The following is a 17,746-nucleotide window of genomic DNA, read 5'->3' as shown; positions in this document are numbered from 1 at the left end:
GCCTGTGAGCACTCTTTGTGGGAGGAGTCATCCAGCCCCTCGTCGGAATTCCTTTGTCTGAGAAGTTGCTGAGAGACTGGCGCTTTGTTTGATCAAAATTTTTTCTAAACCTGTGAGGCACATCGAAGCGGACACGGTTTGAAAAATTAAGCTGGTTTTCGGTGAAAATTTTAACGGCTGATGAGAGATTTTGAGGGGATACTGTCACTTTAAGGACTTCCCACAGAGCGGAACGTCGTGCAGCGGTCCCAGGCGCCGTCATCAGCCTGTTTCAAGCTGAAAACCTCCACATTTTAGGCTCTATTGATCCAGGACATCGTGAGAGAACAGAGACGTTTCAGAAGAAGTCGGTTTCAGCATTTTATCCGGATATTCCACTGTTAAAGGAGATTTTTTTTAATGAAAGACGTGCGGACGGATTGCAGCGTCGGCTCGCAGCCCCTGCGACGCTCCGCCACAGGAAAAACACCTCTGTTGGAAGCCTTAAGGACAAGTTGGAACATGTCCAGCTGTTAAACAATTTCTTAGATACTCACTCCACTGAAAGCCATCAAAAGCCGCCTGGATTTTACAAATGGTACAAAAGTAGTGTTATTTCTCTGGTTACATACCAGTTAGAAATCATCTATTTTGGCAAAACAATGTTTCACGAATTATTTATATATATATATATATATATATATATATATATATATATATATATATATATATATATATATATAGATGATTTCTAACTGGTATGTAACCAGAGAAATAACACTACTGAAATGAACAATCCTGCCTCTCTCTCTGTTTAGCCAGACTGTTGAAACAGGAGTGGAGGAGTCACAGGGAGATCAGGCAGTTGTACACTATTTTAGCCACCTGCATTCCACAAAGCAGCAGGAATTCTTTAAATTTTACCCACAACAGGATGCCACAAACCCTGTCGTCCAGAAGCTCTCACTAGAACGGAGGACTTGGCATAGAAATGGTTAAGGTATTGTGGTCAATGCCATGCTTTATTTTGTTTTGTTTTGTTGCTTTTAGCAAGCCCAATGATCCAAGTACTTTCATTAGAGGCACGGTAGACTGGAGGCAAGTGCACCAAAGAATAGAGGAGCATGAGAGAGGCATGGCACATCCAGAGCAAGCACTGGTCACCTGAAAAGACCTCTAGCAGTGTTTCTTTGACATCCACTTTCACTTCAAGATGGATATTCTGACACTGTGCCCATCCCTACCAAGATGAAAGTCTCTGTGAGTGGAGAGCTTATTTTTTTAACATTGTTACTGTCTTCCATGTAGGCTGTTGCACTTATTTTAATTTTTGAAACAACACAATGTCAATCAATCAATCAACTTTTTTCTTCTATAGCGCCAAATCACAACAAACAGTTGCCCCAAGGCGCTCCATATTGTAAGGCAAGGCCATACAACAATTATGAAAAACCCCAACGGTCAAAACGACCCCCTATGAGCAAGCACTTGGCAACAGTGGGAAGGAAAAACTCCCTTTTAACAGGAAGAAACCTCCAGCAGAACCAGGCTCAGGGAGGGGCAGTCTTCTGCTGAGACTGGTTGGGGCTGAGGGAAAAAAACAGGAAAAAGACATGCCGTGAAGGGGGGCAGAGATCGATCACTAATGATTAAATGCAGAGTGATGCATACGGAGCAAAAAGAGAAAGAAACAGTGCATCATGGGAACCCCCCCACAATCTACGTCTAAAGCAGCATAACCAAGGGATGGTTCAGGGTCACCTGATCCAGCCCTAACTATAAGCCTTAGCGAAAAGGAAAGTTTTAAGCCTAATCTTAAAAGTAGAGAGGGTATCTGTCTCCCTGATCTGAATTGGGAGCTGGTTCCACAGGAGAGGAGCCTGAAAGCTGAAGGCTCTGCCTCCCATTCTACTCTTACAAACCCTAGGAACTACAAGTAAGCCCGCAGTCTGAGAGCGAAGCGCTCTAATGGGGTAATATGGTACTACGAGGTCCCTAAGATAAGATGGGACCTGATTATTCAAAACCTTATAAGTAAGAAGAAGAATTTTAAATTCTATTCTAGAATTAACAGGAAGCACAATGTGCACTTATATACCTTGGTATGTCGTGTGCCTTCACATATTGTATGAATAATCATGGTAGCCTCCCATGGCCAAAAATGACAGGGCCATTTTTTGGTCCTAGTCCAGCCTTGCCCACCACCTATGCTCCTGCTCTTACTTCCTTCCACTTGGTCACTTACACACACAATACATCTACCTCTCTCCTCTCCATCATATCAGCCCGCTCGCTTCCTTTACCAGTTATACTGCCAACTGTAAAATATACATAAAAGGTGATTTTGAAAAACTTAACTGCAGTCATGTTCACATGTGTGCCTATTAAAGTGACCACTAAGTGCATCCACTGTCTATGTCCCAGATGCTCACAGAACAAGCTGCTGCTGATCCACTCACAGGAAAAAAAGCTGTAGTACACTCTTCATTCATAATCTAAAACAAAGCCATTCCATCATTTACAATCAATAAACAATTATCTCACAGGCAGAGGAGTATCTTGTTTATGTCAAATATTTTTTCTGCAGTGGTTCCTTTTGACCTATGGATGGGCTGCAGATGAAAGAGGCAGACAGATAATGTCAGAGGCTGATAGACTGACAGTCGATTTGGTGGTACAAACTGGACTGTCAGTATAAACCGAGAGACGTTAAACTGTAGTAATGGTGGCTGGTAAATATTGGCCCTCTGATGTATTCGGTCAAGGCTCAGAGTATGCATATCACCACACTTCACTCTGATGCATAGCGTGTATGTAATCTTTGTGTCATCTTGTTATCATGCCCAAAACAAAAGTGACAAACGAAAACCCGGCAGTTATTGACCGAGGCCAAAATATGGCCATCGGGTATTCCGAAGACTTTGCGTCCCTCTGTCCATCTGTCTGTCCGTCCGTCTATCCATCTGACTGTGCTCAGCATAAGTCCATTGCTGTCACTGCCAGGGTCTTCAAATTCACAGGGAGCATACATGGGACACAGACCTTGGACAAGTTCAAAATGGCTAACCTTGACTGTATGTTAAGAGGTCAAATTCTGTTACCTATTTTATTCTCATACGGCCGAGGGTATTTTAGCATTGCGTTATATTTTTACCCGAGGCCAGAATATGGCCATCCGTCCGTCTGTCTGTCTGTCTTTTTGTCCATTCATCCGTCCGTCCATCTGTCTGTGCTCAGCATAAGTCCAGTGCTATTACTGCCAGGATCTTCAAATTTACAGGAAGTATTCTTGGGACACAGACCTTGGACCAGAGGTCAAAAGGTCACATTTTGTTTCCTATTGTTATGCTCATACAGCCAACAACATAAGTCCTTTCCTGTTACTGCCAGGGTCTTCAAATTCAGTGTTGTGAAAATAAATCACTAAATTCAATAATTTGGGATTAATGGTTCCCTCACACGGAGGCACCATTAATATGTAGCAAATGGAATTATTAAAATCCTAAATTGAATTAAATTGGACTGGACCTCATTCAACCACTGATCTCTATATAATACTGGGTAGCTCATTGGCCAATATTTTTGAAGCAAACTGGCCACCATATTACCACTCCAATGTCCTGTTCCTGAACGCTCTTTTCTATTGATCTTTAATGAGGCGCACGCAACTTTATTCTTTGTAATTTTGTTTAAAAAATACCTTCATGTGCAGCTATACACTGTGCAAATCACTAGATCAAAGACTGTGGAAAAACATTTCACCTGTGAGTATGATTGAAATGGGAAGTAATGAACAATAATTTCAAGAGTTCTATCCCTTATTCCAACATATAGGCAAAGATAATAATAATAATAATAATAATAATATGAGTGAAGCAGCGCAAAGCTTGCTCATGGTATGGGGTGTCCTAAACAGGAAGTGCCAATTTTCAAAACCACAGTAAAACAGGAAATGTTCAAATGTCATACACTTCCTGGATTGAGAGACGAGATCTCATGGAATCTCGCGGGAACTCAGTGGCAAGCTCACACTCACACAGGAAGTGTCGAATTCTCACTCACAGTGAAACAGGAAATGTTCAAATGTCAAACACTTCCTGGCATGGGTGAAGTTAGAGCGGAGGCCAGGGTTTCACTGGACTTTCCTGAAATCTGATTGGACACGGATGATTGACTTGTCACGGCACCACATGTCTGGTTGAAAGACCTGCATTTTCAAATCAGTGAGTCACATTGACTGCTAGGTTCCTCCTGTCCAGTAGTTGGTGCTGTGTACCACAAAAAGATCTAATCCACCTTAGAAGAAGAAAAATGTTTGCTCCAGATTTGACCTGAGCCTGTTGTTTGAACTATGGACTTCTAAGTAAGTCCCTTTGGCTGCAGCCTTGTTCGCACTCGGGGTCGCCACAGCAAATCCCAGGTGGATCTGCATGTTTACGCAGGATGCCCTTCCTGACGCAACTCCACATTACATGGAGAAATGTGGCAGGGGTGGGATTTGAACCCAACTTCTATGGACTTGTAATCACACCAAACTTATATTGGTGAGTAAACGACCATATTTTATGCAGAAAAGAAGTCCAGGTTGTTAAAAACAGCATTTCTCCTTTAATTCGGGTGGCTTATTGTTGTTGGCTTATTAGTGCAGCAGATTTTTTCAATTTCAATTTTCAATTTATTTTCATTTATATAGCGCCAAATTACAACAGAGTTGCCTCAAAGTGCTTCACACAGGTAAGGTCTAACCTTACCAACACCAAGCAAAAACTCCCTCTGAGGAAGAAACCTCAAGCAGACTAGACTCAAAGGGATGACCCTCTGCTTGGGCCATGCTACAAACATAACAGAATCAGGGATCAGAAAGACAAAAAAAAAAAATTGTATAATTTACCAGCATTAAACAACAAGAAAAACAGAGAAATACTAAGGTGATCGCCAGCCACTAGCCCTAAACTTTACTAAAAGACCCAGGATTTAGGTAAAGTTGAGGCCGCGGCACGCTCCAATCACTAATAAATGAATTAAAAGAGTAAAAAGCATAAAACAAAACTGTACCAGTATGCTAGCCATATGAAAGGGAAAATAAGTGCATCTTAAGTCTGGACTTGAAAGTCTCCACAGAATCTGACTATTTTATTGACGCAGGGAGATCATTCCACAGAACAGGGGCACGATAAGAGAAAGCTCTGTAATCCGCAGACTTCTTACTCACCTTAGGGACACAAAGTAATCCTGCACCCTGAGAACATAAAGCCCGGGCCGGTACGTAAGGTTTAATTAGGTCAGCTAGGTAGGGAGGTGCCAGTCCATGAATAATTTTATAGGTTAGTAGCAGTACCTTAAAATCTGATCTCACTGGGACAGGAAGCCAGTGAAGGGATGCCAAAATGGGTGTAATGTGGTCGAACCTTGTGCTTCGTGTCAAAAGTCTGGCTGCAGCATTTTGAACCAGTTGGAGAGCTCTAATGTTAGACTGCGGTAAACCAGAAAATAGAACATTGCAGTAGTCCAATCTAGAAGAGATAAATGTATGGATCAGGGTCTCAGCATCAGCCATAGACAGGATGGGATGAATCTTCACTGTATTTCGTAGGTGGAAGAAAGCAGTCCTAGTAATATTTCTAATGTGGAGGCCAAAGGACAACGAAGGATCAAAAATTACCCCAAGGTTCCTCACCTTGTCAGTGTGATGTATGACACACGAGCCGAGGCTGAGCGTTAACTGGTCAAATTGATGCCGATGTCTCACTGGACTAAGAACCATCATTTCAGTCTTATCAGAGTTTAAAAGTAGGAAGTTTCTAAACATCCAACTTCTCACTGCTGCAAGGTAATCTTCTAAGGATTTTATGTGAACAAGATTACCAGCAGTTATCGGCATGTATAACTGAGTATCATCTGCATAGCAGTGAAAGGTAATCCCAAAACGCCGCAATATGTGCCCAACGGGTGCTATATAAAGGGAGAAAAGCAGGGGGCCTAAGACAGACCCCTGTGGAACCCCAAATTTCATGTCACTGAAACAATCCTTCAAATGATGATACAAACATCAAATTCAGCACAAATACAGCTGGAGCAAAATTAATGGAGCAACTTTAACTTCTGACCCCTGTACAAACTGAAACTGACCTTTGTCACCATTCTTCCTGCTTTCGCCTCATAATTCCTTAATATTCAGTCACAGACTACGTTTACATGCAGCCAATAACCCATTCATAACCCTTTCATAATCAGAATATTAGCAATAACCCGGTTGTGCACGGCCATGTAAACACCCGGAAAAACACGAATATGCTCATATTCCGGTTTTTAAAAACCCGAATACGACCCCTGGGTTACTCCTTTTCTAATCTGAATATCAGGTCATATAAACACGCATCGGGATATCCCCATAGAAAGGAACATTATTTTGTGTTCTGCGCATGTCCTATCCGCAAGGAATCTTGGTCTTTTGAGTACGGCAACTGTGCACAACCTACTGGACACCACAGAAGCAGATGTAAACAGCATTGTGTTCTGCGTCCTTATCAGGCAGGCCGGACGCAGCACCGGTCGGCATCACCGCCATTGCTCTCACTGCCTCCGATGCGCTTACTGAGTCTGCGGGCTCGGTAAACGCTGCAGTGGGCTACTCACACCGCCCCCCTCTCTGCTGTGCAGAGCTGCGCCAACTCTGGAAACAGGTCCAGAGACTACGCTCGCTGTTTTGATGCGGAGCGCTCCGCCATTTGCCGAAAAATCCACAGCACCACAGGGTCTCGGTATACCACAGCTGCAGAGCTCCGTGGCCATGACTTGGATTCTTTGCGGGTCCAGCATCCGTACCCCCGGAGGCAGTGAGCGAAAGGAGAATATGCGCATTGTGCCTGCGTGTGTCTGTTTATAATCTTCTCGCCCAGAAGAAAAAAGACAGTGTTTACAAAGGAGAGAAAAGTGAGAAAATGTTAATGCCTGTTTGAGAAAAGTGTATAAAGTGTGTAGGGAGGGGTTTTACAGCCTTAAAACATCTAATTGTAAAATAAATAATAACAGAACAAATAATTGTAAAAACTAACGCTGACTACTTCGCGGATTTCGCCTATTGCGGGTTATTTTTAGAACGTAACTCCCGCGATAAACGAGGGACCACTGTACTTCATTAGTATCATGAAAGACATGAATATAATGTCTTTTATTGACGGTAGAAAGTACCGAGATAGCGACATTTATAAGAAGGTGGCCAAAAAGTTACGCGAAGCACAATTTGCACAAATGCCATTTTGAATTTTAAAAAATGTTTGGACCAGATTAAAAGTCTTTGTGAATTTAGAAAAAAGTTAGTTTTAAGTTTTAAGAGTGTCATTGTAACGTTACAAAAAAAAGGGAAAAGCCATTTTTTCTGTAAATTCGCTCTTATTCTGAAAAGTTCCACTAGAAACCTTAAAAAGAGTTGTCAGTCTTGTAACTTGTTGTTAAAGTTAGAATAAGGCTACACCACAAAGAGAAATTGAGTGTTTGAAAAAAGAAAGAAAAGTAGCAGAGAAGAGGAGAGCTGAGAAAGACAGAAGAGCTCCTTTCTGAAACTTTTTAAGAGACTTGTGTCATTAAGTTCCACCTACGTGGGTTTGCAACTTCACAGAAACTTCCAGTCTTGTATGAAGTACCTCAAAGTGATACTTGAGTGAAAGTACAAGTGTCTTACCATAAAATTACTTTGGTAAAAGTCTCCTTTAACATTATTACTTGAGTAAAAGTCTTAAAGTATCTGAAATTTATTGTACAAGTATCAAAAGTAAATTTCTCATATAAAATGTACTTTAAGAAAGTGTTAAAGCATTGAGTAAAAGTAAAATCCAAAGCGAGTGGAGAGTGAAACTGCAACTCAAAAAGAAAGCCAGTGTGGTGTCTGGAGAAACCAGGAGGGGGCCTCGGACCCTATAAAAGTCTGGATCCGCCTGTGGCGGAGCAGTTGGTGTTGGTGAGGGGATGAGCGATGTTCTTTTTCTGAAGACCACACAGTCTTTTTCCTGGAAGACCTACACACACTTTTCTGTTAAAGACAACAGCCAGGCTCTTGTGAAACAGAACAGTCATTTATAGCTACACAGTTGTGCCAAATTTACAATTTTTTAGAATTAGAATTTTATTTGGCACACAAAATATTCAAAAACAATTCCACAAACTCATAAACAATACTTGTGAGTCCGAAAGGGTGTGGGCTGAAGCAAAGCTTATCATTATTAGCTTATCATTATTATTATTTAAGGAAAAGGAAAAAAAAGCAAGCATTATCACCACCAAACACTGCAAAGCAACCAAATGCGGCACTCTTTGCGCTCTCAAATCCAAAACGTGCCGCTACTTTTACACACTGCATCTCCTGGGAAATGTCAAATAAAATAATTGAAAAGAAATAGCCACGCTGGCCAGTTTAGACTGTACTTAAATGTGTGTTAATTCCAGCGGGGGCAGAGCCGTGTATGTTTACGCGCATCGGCGTGTGCGCGTTTGGAGTCCAAACTGCAGTCATATCTGATGAAATAAGACCTACAGTGATTGACCATGTTCTTGCCCACGGCATAGGCATAGGAGGTGGGAGAGCAGTGGGGACAGTTGCTCCCCCTGGGCTCGGCAAAATGCTCAAATTCGGGCAGATGGGCTGGGAAATTCGGGCATGGGCCATGTTAAGGAAAATATGTTTATGTCTAAAAAATATTACAAAGGCCAAGAAAAAAAATTGATGATGAGATGTTACTCGAAAGTGTGATGACCATCATCAGTGCAGAAGTAGAACAGATGTCTTCAACTCTGTAGAGTCTAGTGAGAGGGTCTAGGGTTGTAAAGGCCAGCATGAAGCCCACTCCTTCCAGTCCAAAGCCCAACCATAATCCAGACTCTCATTGGAAGCTATAGGAAGCCTTTAGAGGCTGTTTTTTATGCAAAAGGAGGATCTACTAAATGTGTTTGTATTTTTTTCTGTTGGGGTGCCCACATTTATGCACCTGCCTAAGTTTGTTTAAAGAATTATCGCACACTTTCTGTAAATCCTATAAACTTCATTTCACATCTCAAATATCACTGTGTTTGTCTGCTATATGATACATTTAACTGACATTTCTGATCCAGACAACCAATGATTTATAAAGGAAAATCATGAAAATTATCAGGGGTGCCCAAACTTTTACATACAACTGTATTTGCCTCACTTCATATGTATTTTGCTCAACCTAGACATGTCACAACATAAATAGGAAAGTCCAATAACTCATCCCAAAGCATGACAACATAGGTTTTAACCCTGATTCTAGATATTGATGACTGTGCCATAATGTATATTAAATATTACCCCTGAATTCACAGAGCTGGTGTATTTTTGAGGCCTCCCTCCCTTGGTAAATATGTACTTGTACAGTAGTGTTCAGAATAATAGTAGTGCTATGTGACTAAAAAGATTAATCCAGGTTTTGAGTATATTTCTTATTGTAACATGGGAAACAAGGGTAACAAGACCAAGCATTCATGATATGCACACTCTTAAGGCTATGAAATTGGGCAATTAGTAAAAAAAAAAAAAAAAAGTAGAAAAGGGGATGTTCACAATAATAGTAGCATCTGCTGTTGACGCTACAAACTCAAAACTATTATGTTCAAACTGCTTTCTTAGCAATCCTGTGAATCACTAAACTAGTATTTAGTTGTATAACCACAGTTTTCATGATTTCTTCACATCTGCGAGGCATTAATTTTGTTGGTTTGGAACCAAGATTTTGCTTGTTTTCTAGTGTGCTTGGGGTCATTGTCTTGTTGAAACACCCATTTCAAGGGCATGTCCTTTTCAGCATAAGGCAACATCAAATTGAATCAAATCAAATCAATTTTATTTATATAGCGCCAAATCACAACAACAGTTGCCCCAAGGCGCTTTATATTGTAAGGCAAAAGCCAAACAATAATTACAGAAAAACCCCAACGGTCAAAACAACCCCCTGTGAGCAAGCACTTGGCGACAGTGGGAAGGAAAAACTCCCTTTTAACATGAAGAAACCTCCAGCAGAACCAGGCTCAGGGAGGGGCAGTCTTCTGCTGGGACTGGTTGGGGCTGAGGGGAGAGAATCAGGAAAAAGACATGCTGTGGAAGACAGCAGAGATCAATCACTAATGATTAAATGCAGAGTGGTGCATACAGAGCAAAAAGAGAAAGAAACACTCAGTGCATCATGGGAACCCCCCAGCAGTCTAAGTCTATAGCAGCATAACTAAGGGATGGTTCAGGGTCACCTGATCCAGCCCTAACTATAAGCTTTAGCAAAAAGGAATGTTTTAAACCTAATCTTAAAGTAGAGAGGGTGTCTGTCTCCCTGATCCGAACTGGGAGCTGGTTCCACAGGAGAGGAGCCTGAAAGCTGAAGACTCTGCCTCCCATTCTACTCTTAAAAACCCTAGGAACTACAAGTAAGCCTGCAGTCTGAGAGCGAAGCGCTCTATTGGGGTGATATGGTACTAAGAGGTCCCTAAGATAAGATGGGACCTGATTATTCAAAACCTTATAAGTAAGAAGAAGAATTTTAAATTCTGTTCTAGAATTAACAGGAAGCCAATGAAGAGAGGCCAATATGGGTGAAATATGCTCTCTCCTTCTAGTCCCTGTCAGTACTCTAGCTGCAGCATTTTGAATTAACTGAAGGCTTTTCAGGGAACTTTTAGGACAACCTGATAATAATGAATTACAATAGTCCAGCCTAGAGGAAATAAATGCATGAATTAGTTTTTCAGCATCACTCTGAGACAAGACCTTTCTAATTTTAGAGATATTGCGCAAATGTAAAAAAGCAGTCCTACATATTTGCTTAATATGCGCATTGAAGGACATATCCTGATCAAAAATGACTCCAAGATTTCTCACAGTATTACTAGAGGTCAGGGTAATGCCATCCAGAGTAAGGATCTGGTTAGACAACTACCCTTCCAAGAATTTTTGAGAGAAAAGGAAGGTTGGAGATTGGCCTATAATTAGCTAAGATAGCTGGATCAAGTGATGGCTTTTTAAGTAATGGTTTAATTACTGCCACCTTAAAAGCCTGTGGTACATAGCCAACTAATAAAGATAGATTGATCATATTTAAGATCGAAGCATTAATTAATGGTAGGGCTTCCTTGAGCAGGCTGGTAGGAATGGGGTCTAATAGACATGTTGATGGTTTGGAGGAAGTGACTAATGAAAATAACTCAGACAGAACAATCGCAGAGAAAGAGTCTAACCAAATACCAGCATTACTGAAAGCAGCCAAAGATAACGATATGTCTTTGGGATGGTTATGAGTAATTTTTTCTCTAATAGTTAAAATTTTATTAGCAAAGAAAGTCATGAAGTCATTACTAGTTAAAGGAATACTCGGCTCAATAGAGCTCTGACTCTTTGTCAGCCTGGCTACAGTGCTGAAAAGAAACCTGGGGTTGTTCTTATTTTCTTCAATTAGTGATGAGTAGTAAGATGTCCTAGCTTTACGGAGGGCTTTTTTATAGAGCAACAGACTCTTTTTTCAGGCTAAGTGAAGATCTTCTAAATTAGTGAGACGCCATTTCCTCTCCAACTTACGGGTAATCTGCTTTAAGCTGCAAGTTTGTGAGTTATACCACAGAGTCAGGCACTTCTGATTTAACATGACCTCTTCAAGTATTTTGACATATCCAAACTGATCCATGATACCTGGTATGCGATATATAGGCCCAACACCATAGTATGAGAAACATGCCCATATCATGATGCTTGCACCACCATGCGTCACTGTCTTCACTGTGAACTGTGGCTTGAATTCAGAGTTTGGGGGTTGTCTCACAAACTGTCTGTGGCCCTTGGACCCAAAAAGAACACTTTTACTCTCATCAGTCCACAAAATATTCCTCCATTTCTCTTTAGGCCAGTTGATGTGTTCTTTGGCAAATTGTAACCTCTTCTGCACATGTCTTTTATTTAACAGAGGGACTTTGCGGGGGATTCTTGCAAATAAATTAGCTTCACACAGGCGTCTTCTAACTGTCACAGCACTTACAGGTAACTCCAGACTGTCTTGGATCATCCTGGAGCTGATCAATGGGTGAGCCTTTGCCATTCTGGTTATTCTATCCATTTTGATGGTTGTTTTCCATTTTCTTCCACGCGTATCTGTTTTTTTTTTTTTTTTTTGTCCATTTTAAAGCATTGGAGATCATTGTAGATGAACAGCCTATAATTTTTTGCACCTGCGTATAAGTTTTCCCCTCTCCAATCAACTTCTTAATCAAACTGCACTGTTCTTCTGAACAATGTCTTGAACGTCCCATTTTCCTCAGGCTTTCAAAGAGAAAAGTATGTTCAACAGGTGCTGGCTTCATCCTTAAATAGGGGGCACCTGATTCACACCTGTTTGTTCCACAAAATTGGCAAACTCACTGACTGAATGCCACACTACTATTATTGTGAACACCCCCTTTTCTACTTTTTTTTTTTTTTTTTTTTACTAATAGCCCAATTTCATAGCCTTAAGAGTGTGCATATCATGAATGCTTGGTCTTGTTGGATTTGTGAGAATCAATATACTGAATCTACTGGTACCTTGTTTCCCATGTAACAATAAGAAATATACTCAAAACCTGGATTAATCTTTTTAGTCACATAGCACTACTATTATTCTGAACACTACTGTATATCATTATTTTATTATATTTATTTTTTTTTTCAAGCCACATAGTATTTGAAGAAATACAGGCAAAATATATTATTATGATTATTATTGTTTTAGAAAAAAAATTAATTTTCTTTCTTTATTTTTTGTCTTTTTTTAGTCAATTTTCAATTTTTGCAATTCAGCTACTGGTCAAGTAATCTGTGGTGTCGGCTAGCTAGTTACACTCCATTACATCCATCCACACAGAGAGTCACTAAAAACATTACGTCACTCTCCATCTAGGCGGTGAAGTAAAAATTCTAATTGTTGGATCTGCATGAATACATCAGAACCTGCTAATGGACAGTAGCCACCATTGCTCCCTGAGGTGAAACAATGGAGTCAGGTGAAGCTATTTATTTTTTTCCTTTTGTATTTACTTTTATTTCATGTTATGCTTAGTTTCATTGTGCACACAAGCAGTACATCACTGGGTTGAAAATCACAACTGCATCAGTTTTGCACTAAAAAGAACACTTACATTGCTCTTTGTGCTGATGTGTGTTCGATGGAAGATGTGGCACATAGCTGAATTTACACTTCCTACAGACTGATTTAACAGAGCAACATGGGCTACTGGAAATGTTCTTGCATTCATGCTCTCACTTCCCAAAAGCCAACTGGCTGCAAAAGTAGTTACATAACTGTGTTAAATTGAGGAGTGTGAGTGTGTTGCATTTTTATTTATTTTATGTCAAGCTGAAGAGATTTGCTTTTACTTTTAGGTTACTTTTAGAACTAGGATGAATTCCTCTTTCCATGTATATGAGTTTACAAATTCTTCGTCAGATAATTGATTTGTAGTAATTACAATGGCAGGTGAAACCTTAACTACTATTGCCATAATTATTACAATAGTGACAGTACCAGTTTATTACAATAGGGGTTCCAACAGCATATGTGCAGGCTACTGTAATAATTATTACAATAGTGAGAGTTATTATATTTCCTGGTTATTACAACAGCAATAGTAGAAGAGAGCTGTCCCACCATTTATTTTAATCATGATTGCAATCACAATTATTACAATCATGGTTACAGCAGGACATGTGCCCACTATTTTCATAATTATTAAAATAGTGGTTTATAACAACTACAGCTGCTGGTAATCTCTTCCACATAAAATCCTTTGAGGATTGCCTTGCATCAATGAAAAGCTGGATGTCTAGCAATTTCTTACTTTTAAAAAAGACTGAAATGATGGTTCTTGATCCAGTGAGACATCAACATTAATCTGACCAGCCAACGCTAACCCTAGACTCATGTGTCATACATCACACTGATAAAGTGAGGAATCTTGGGGTGACTTTTGACCTACACGTTAGAGATATTATGGGGACTTCCTTCTTCCACCTGCGAAACATAGCAAAGATTCAGCCCTTTCTGTCTATGGCCAATCCAGAGACCCAGATTCATGATTTTCTGGTTTACCGCAGTCCAGCATTAGGGGTCTCCAATTGGTTCAAAATGCTGCTGCCAGACACTTGACAGGAAACAAAAAGTTTGACCACATTACAGGCATTTTGGTGTCACTTCACCGGCTCTGTCTCCATGAGGTCAGACTTCACGGTTCTGCTATTAACCTATAAAATTATTCATGGATAGCACCTCCCTACTTAGCTGACCTAATTAAACCTTATGTACCAGCAATTAGACTGGGCTCTGTGTTCAGACGGTACTGGAATATTTTGTGTCCCGAGGGTGAATAAAAACTCTGTCATCCAAAGAGCCTTCTCTTATTGTGCACCTGTTTTGTGGAATGCTGTCCCTGCAGCAATAACAGTCAGCTTCTGTAGAGTCATTCAAATCCAGACTTAAGATACATTTATTCTCCCTCTTGTATGGCTAGCATACAGCAATAGAATGGTGCTATGCTTCCTATCCTTTTACATTCATTTTAGTAGTAAACAGAGTGGGTCTCGGCCTCAACTTGATTTAAATTCTGAGTCTGTTAGTGAAACTTAGGGCTAGTGGCTAGCGATCACTTTAGTATTTTCTCTGCTTCCCTGCTTATTGCTAATGAGTTTTACCTTAGGTGTAGCTTTACTGGCCGACTGATTCTGCTTTTTTTCTTTCTGTCCGAAGTGTGGGTGATGTCATGACAGCATGTGCTGGATTTGACGACTGCATAATTTCTGAAACAGACGTAGAATGTGGAACGGACTCTGCCATGGGAACAGGCCCACTGAATGGCACGATGGATGACCCCTGCCTGTGGACTGGATGCCTGCATGGACTACTCATCTTTTGTTGTGTCATTTTCTGTAAAACTTTGCAAAATCTTGTAAATGTTAGAATGGCCTAAGCAGAGGGTCACCCCTTTGAGTCTGGTCTGCTTGAAATTTCTTACTCAATATTATCAGACAGAGTTTTTCCTTACCACTGTCGCCTGTGTGCTTGCTCTAGGGGTTGGTAAGGTTAGACCGTACTTGTGTGACGTGCCTTGAGGCAGCTTTGTTGTGATTTGGCGTTATATAAAATAAATACTGTAAATTGAAACTGAAGTCGAAGATCAAAACACTTAAAGATCAGAGGATTCTGGACGGATGTGTGAATAAGGATACACAATCAATCCACGTTTCCCTACCAAGGGGTGATCAAGGTCAACCTCATGGCTCCTCAGTGCTTAATGCTGGCTTGTGGAGTTTCAAGCCTAAGTGGATCAGTGTTTCCCTTTGCCTCTGGTTAGTGTGGCAGTGAGCTATGCAATACTCCCATCAGGCTTCAGCTCTTCTACTGGCGGCTTGCAGCAGGGGTGAAAAATCACCTCAGGTTTTTAACCCTCATCACTTGTCTTTCTGGTTCTCTCTGGGGGTCTAAAAAAAACAAAGTCACCTCCTATTGCTTTATTGATTTGAATTCTCTGAGGGGGTCAAGTGCCACATTGGACACTGGGAGACTCTGCTCGTGGATCGTTTCTGCCTGTCAACACTTTAAATTGCCACCTGGACCAAACTAACAACATGTTAAGATATTCAATAAGTCGGGTGCAGTTAAAGGCGGTGACTGGGATGCCCAGTGAGATGGTGAGTAACCAAAGCAGGGCCTTGTTTTTGGGGATGCAAACAGGAAGGCGCAATTAAATTTCCATATTGATAGTTTGTGAAATGAGAAACTGGAAAATTGTTGCTGTGCACCATGTCTGCTTCAGGCTGGTTGGCAGTTTTTGCTCGAGACACACTTGGAGAGTAAGGACTCCCCCCACCCAAAATGTGCATTTTTATTTTTCCTTATTGCAATAGTAGTCTTGCTGCTAGCCTTAGACACTTCCAATGCCGGCCCTCTGAGGAGTGCTGACCGAAAAAAGACAAATCTCTGCCCTGATCCTGTCATTTGTCGCAGGAATAATGACACATTGTTATAAGTGCAGCAACATTATCATTTCTCTGCTGTTAAGTAACTAAGTCAATGGTGCAAGACAAAAAGTGGGCGGTCATGTTAAAGTAACCAGGAATCCATATGATGTGAGGGTGACAGGAAGAAACTTATGAAACAAAATTACATTATTCTAATGTGGACAGACAAAAGGTGACAAGATGAGAAAAAATGGAAATTCAGCTGAGTCAGAGCAAAGCAGATAAATGCCAATGAGCCAAAGCAAAGAGTTTGATTTTATGGATGGAACGGATGAAAGGAAAGATCACTGTGACCAGTAAAGGAGCTTAATTGTCTTTTCCGTTCTTCCGATATTAAACTGGGGTTTTACAAGAGTTCAGGACAATTCAGCAGGCACACAAATGTTGAAAAATACAACAGGATTAAAAGTTTTCTAACATCTTTCCATATGTAAAGTCATTCAGTCAACTGATGGTGTACATTAGAAATCCACTGACTGATGTGCTGGGTGATTTCAGATTCATTTGGATCATTCACCAAGATGAATGTGGTCTCCAGGAATCCAGATCGTTATGGTTCTATGTGTACACCTACTGATTATACCAGGCTGCTGCTTCTTCTTTGGACCTGTTTGTGGTCATCAGAGCAGATCATCTGCTTTCATCTCACCCTGTCTTCTCCATCTTCTTCTCTCACAGCAACCATCTGCATTGGCTTCTCCTCCAGCCTGGTGGCTCCATCCTCAGTATCCTTTTCCCTATATACCCTGGGACCCTCCTCTGTACACGTCCAAACCATCTTACTCACCTCTCACACTTTGTCTCTAAACTGTGCTGTCCCTATGCTATATTAATTCCTAATCCTGTCCATCCTCGTCACTCCCAATGAAAATCACAGCATTTTCAGCTCTGCCTCCTGTCTTTTTGTTAGTGCCATCAACTTTAAGATGTACAGCAGAGCGGGTCTCAGCATCATCTTGTAAATCCTTCCCATTCACTCTTGCAGATACCCTTCTGTCACAAATCACTCACTGCCACCTTCCTCCACCACCTCCATCCACTCTGCCTACACACTATCCTTCACTTCTATGCCACACTCTTTGCCCAACTGTAAGACCCCCGTCATACATACGCCGATTGAGGCCGAATGGCATCAGAATGACACATCCGACCACAGTCGGGAAGTGTTGAGGTGCAGTCTGAAGACTGAGGGACAGCAGTCTCAGGGCAGTCTACATACTTGGTCCCATTTGCTTGGCTGTCCCGAGTGTGTTGCACACTTCAAAACACTCTCGGCACTGTTGAGATGGGATGCACATCTGACAGCGGTCTGTGTGCAGTTTGTGCACCATCTGATCGCAATCGACATATTTTGACTCCGTCATAACAGCATTTGAAATGATACGATCGCAGTTGATTGAGCTCTGAGATGGATGGGTCACAGCAAAGCCTGCCAGCGTGTCCTGACTTTGCCACGTATGTCCACCTCCACTGGACCCCGGCCAGGGAGGGCAAAGGAAATGTTGATATGTAATAACATGTATTTGGCACACATTCATCATGTACAGTGAATGTGAACAGCGGGCAATCAAACTGAAAGCACCGTGTGCCACTGCAGATCAATGCGTCTTACAGTGCATGCCACCGCAGAGCTGAAGAGGCTGTTATATCCATAATAGACCTTAAAGTACAGATATATTTCCATTCCTTCCCATGGGCAACATAAATAATGTGAAATATTAGGGGAGG

Source organism: Thalassophryne amazonica, chromosome 10 (genome assembly GCF_902500255.1).
Source record: "Thalassophryne amazonica chromosome 10, fThaAma1.1, whole genome shotgun sequence".
Taxonomy (NCBI): domain Eukaryota; kingdom Metazoa; phylum Chordata; class Actinopteri; order Batrachoidiformes; family Batrachoididae; genus Thalassophryne; species Thalassophryne amazonica.
This window is presented reverse-complemented; position numbering follows the sequence as displayed.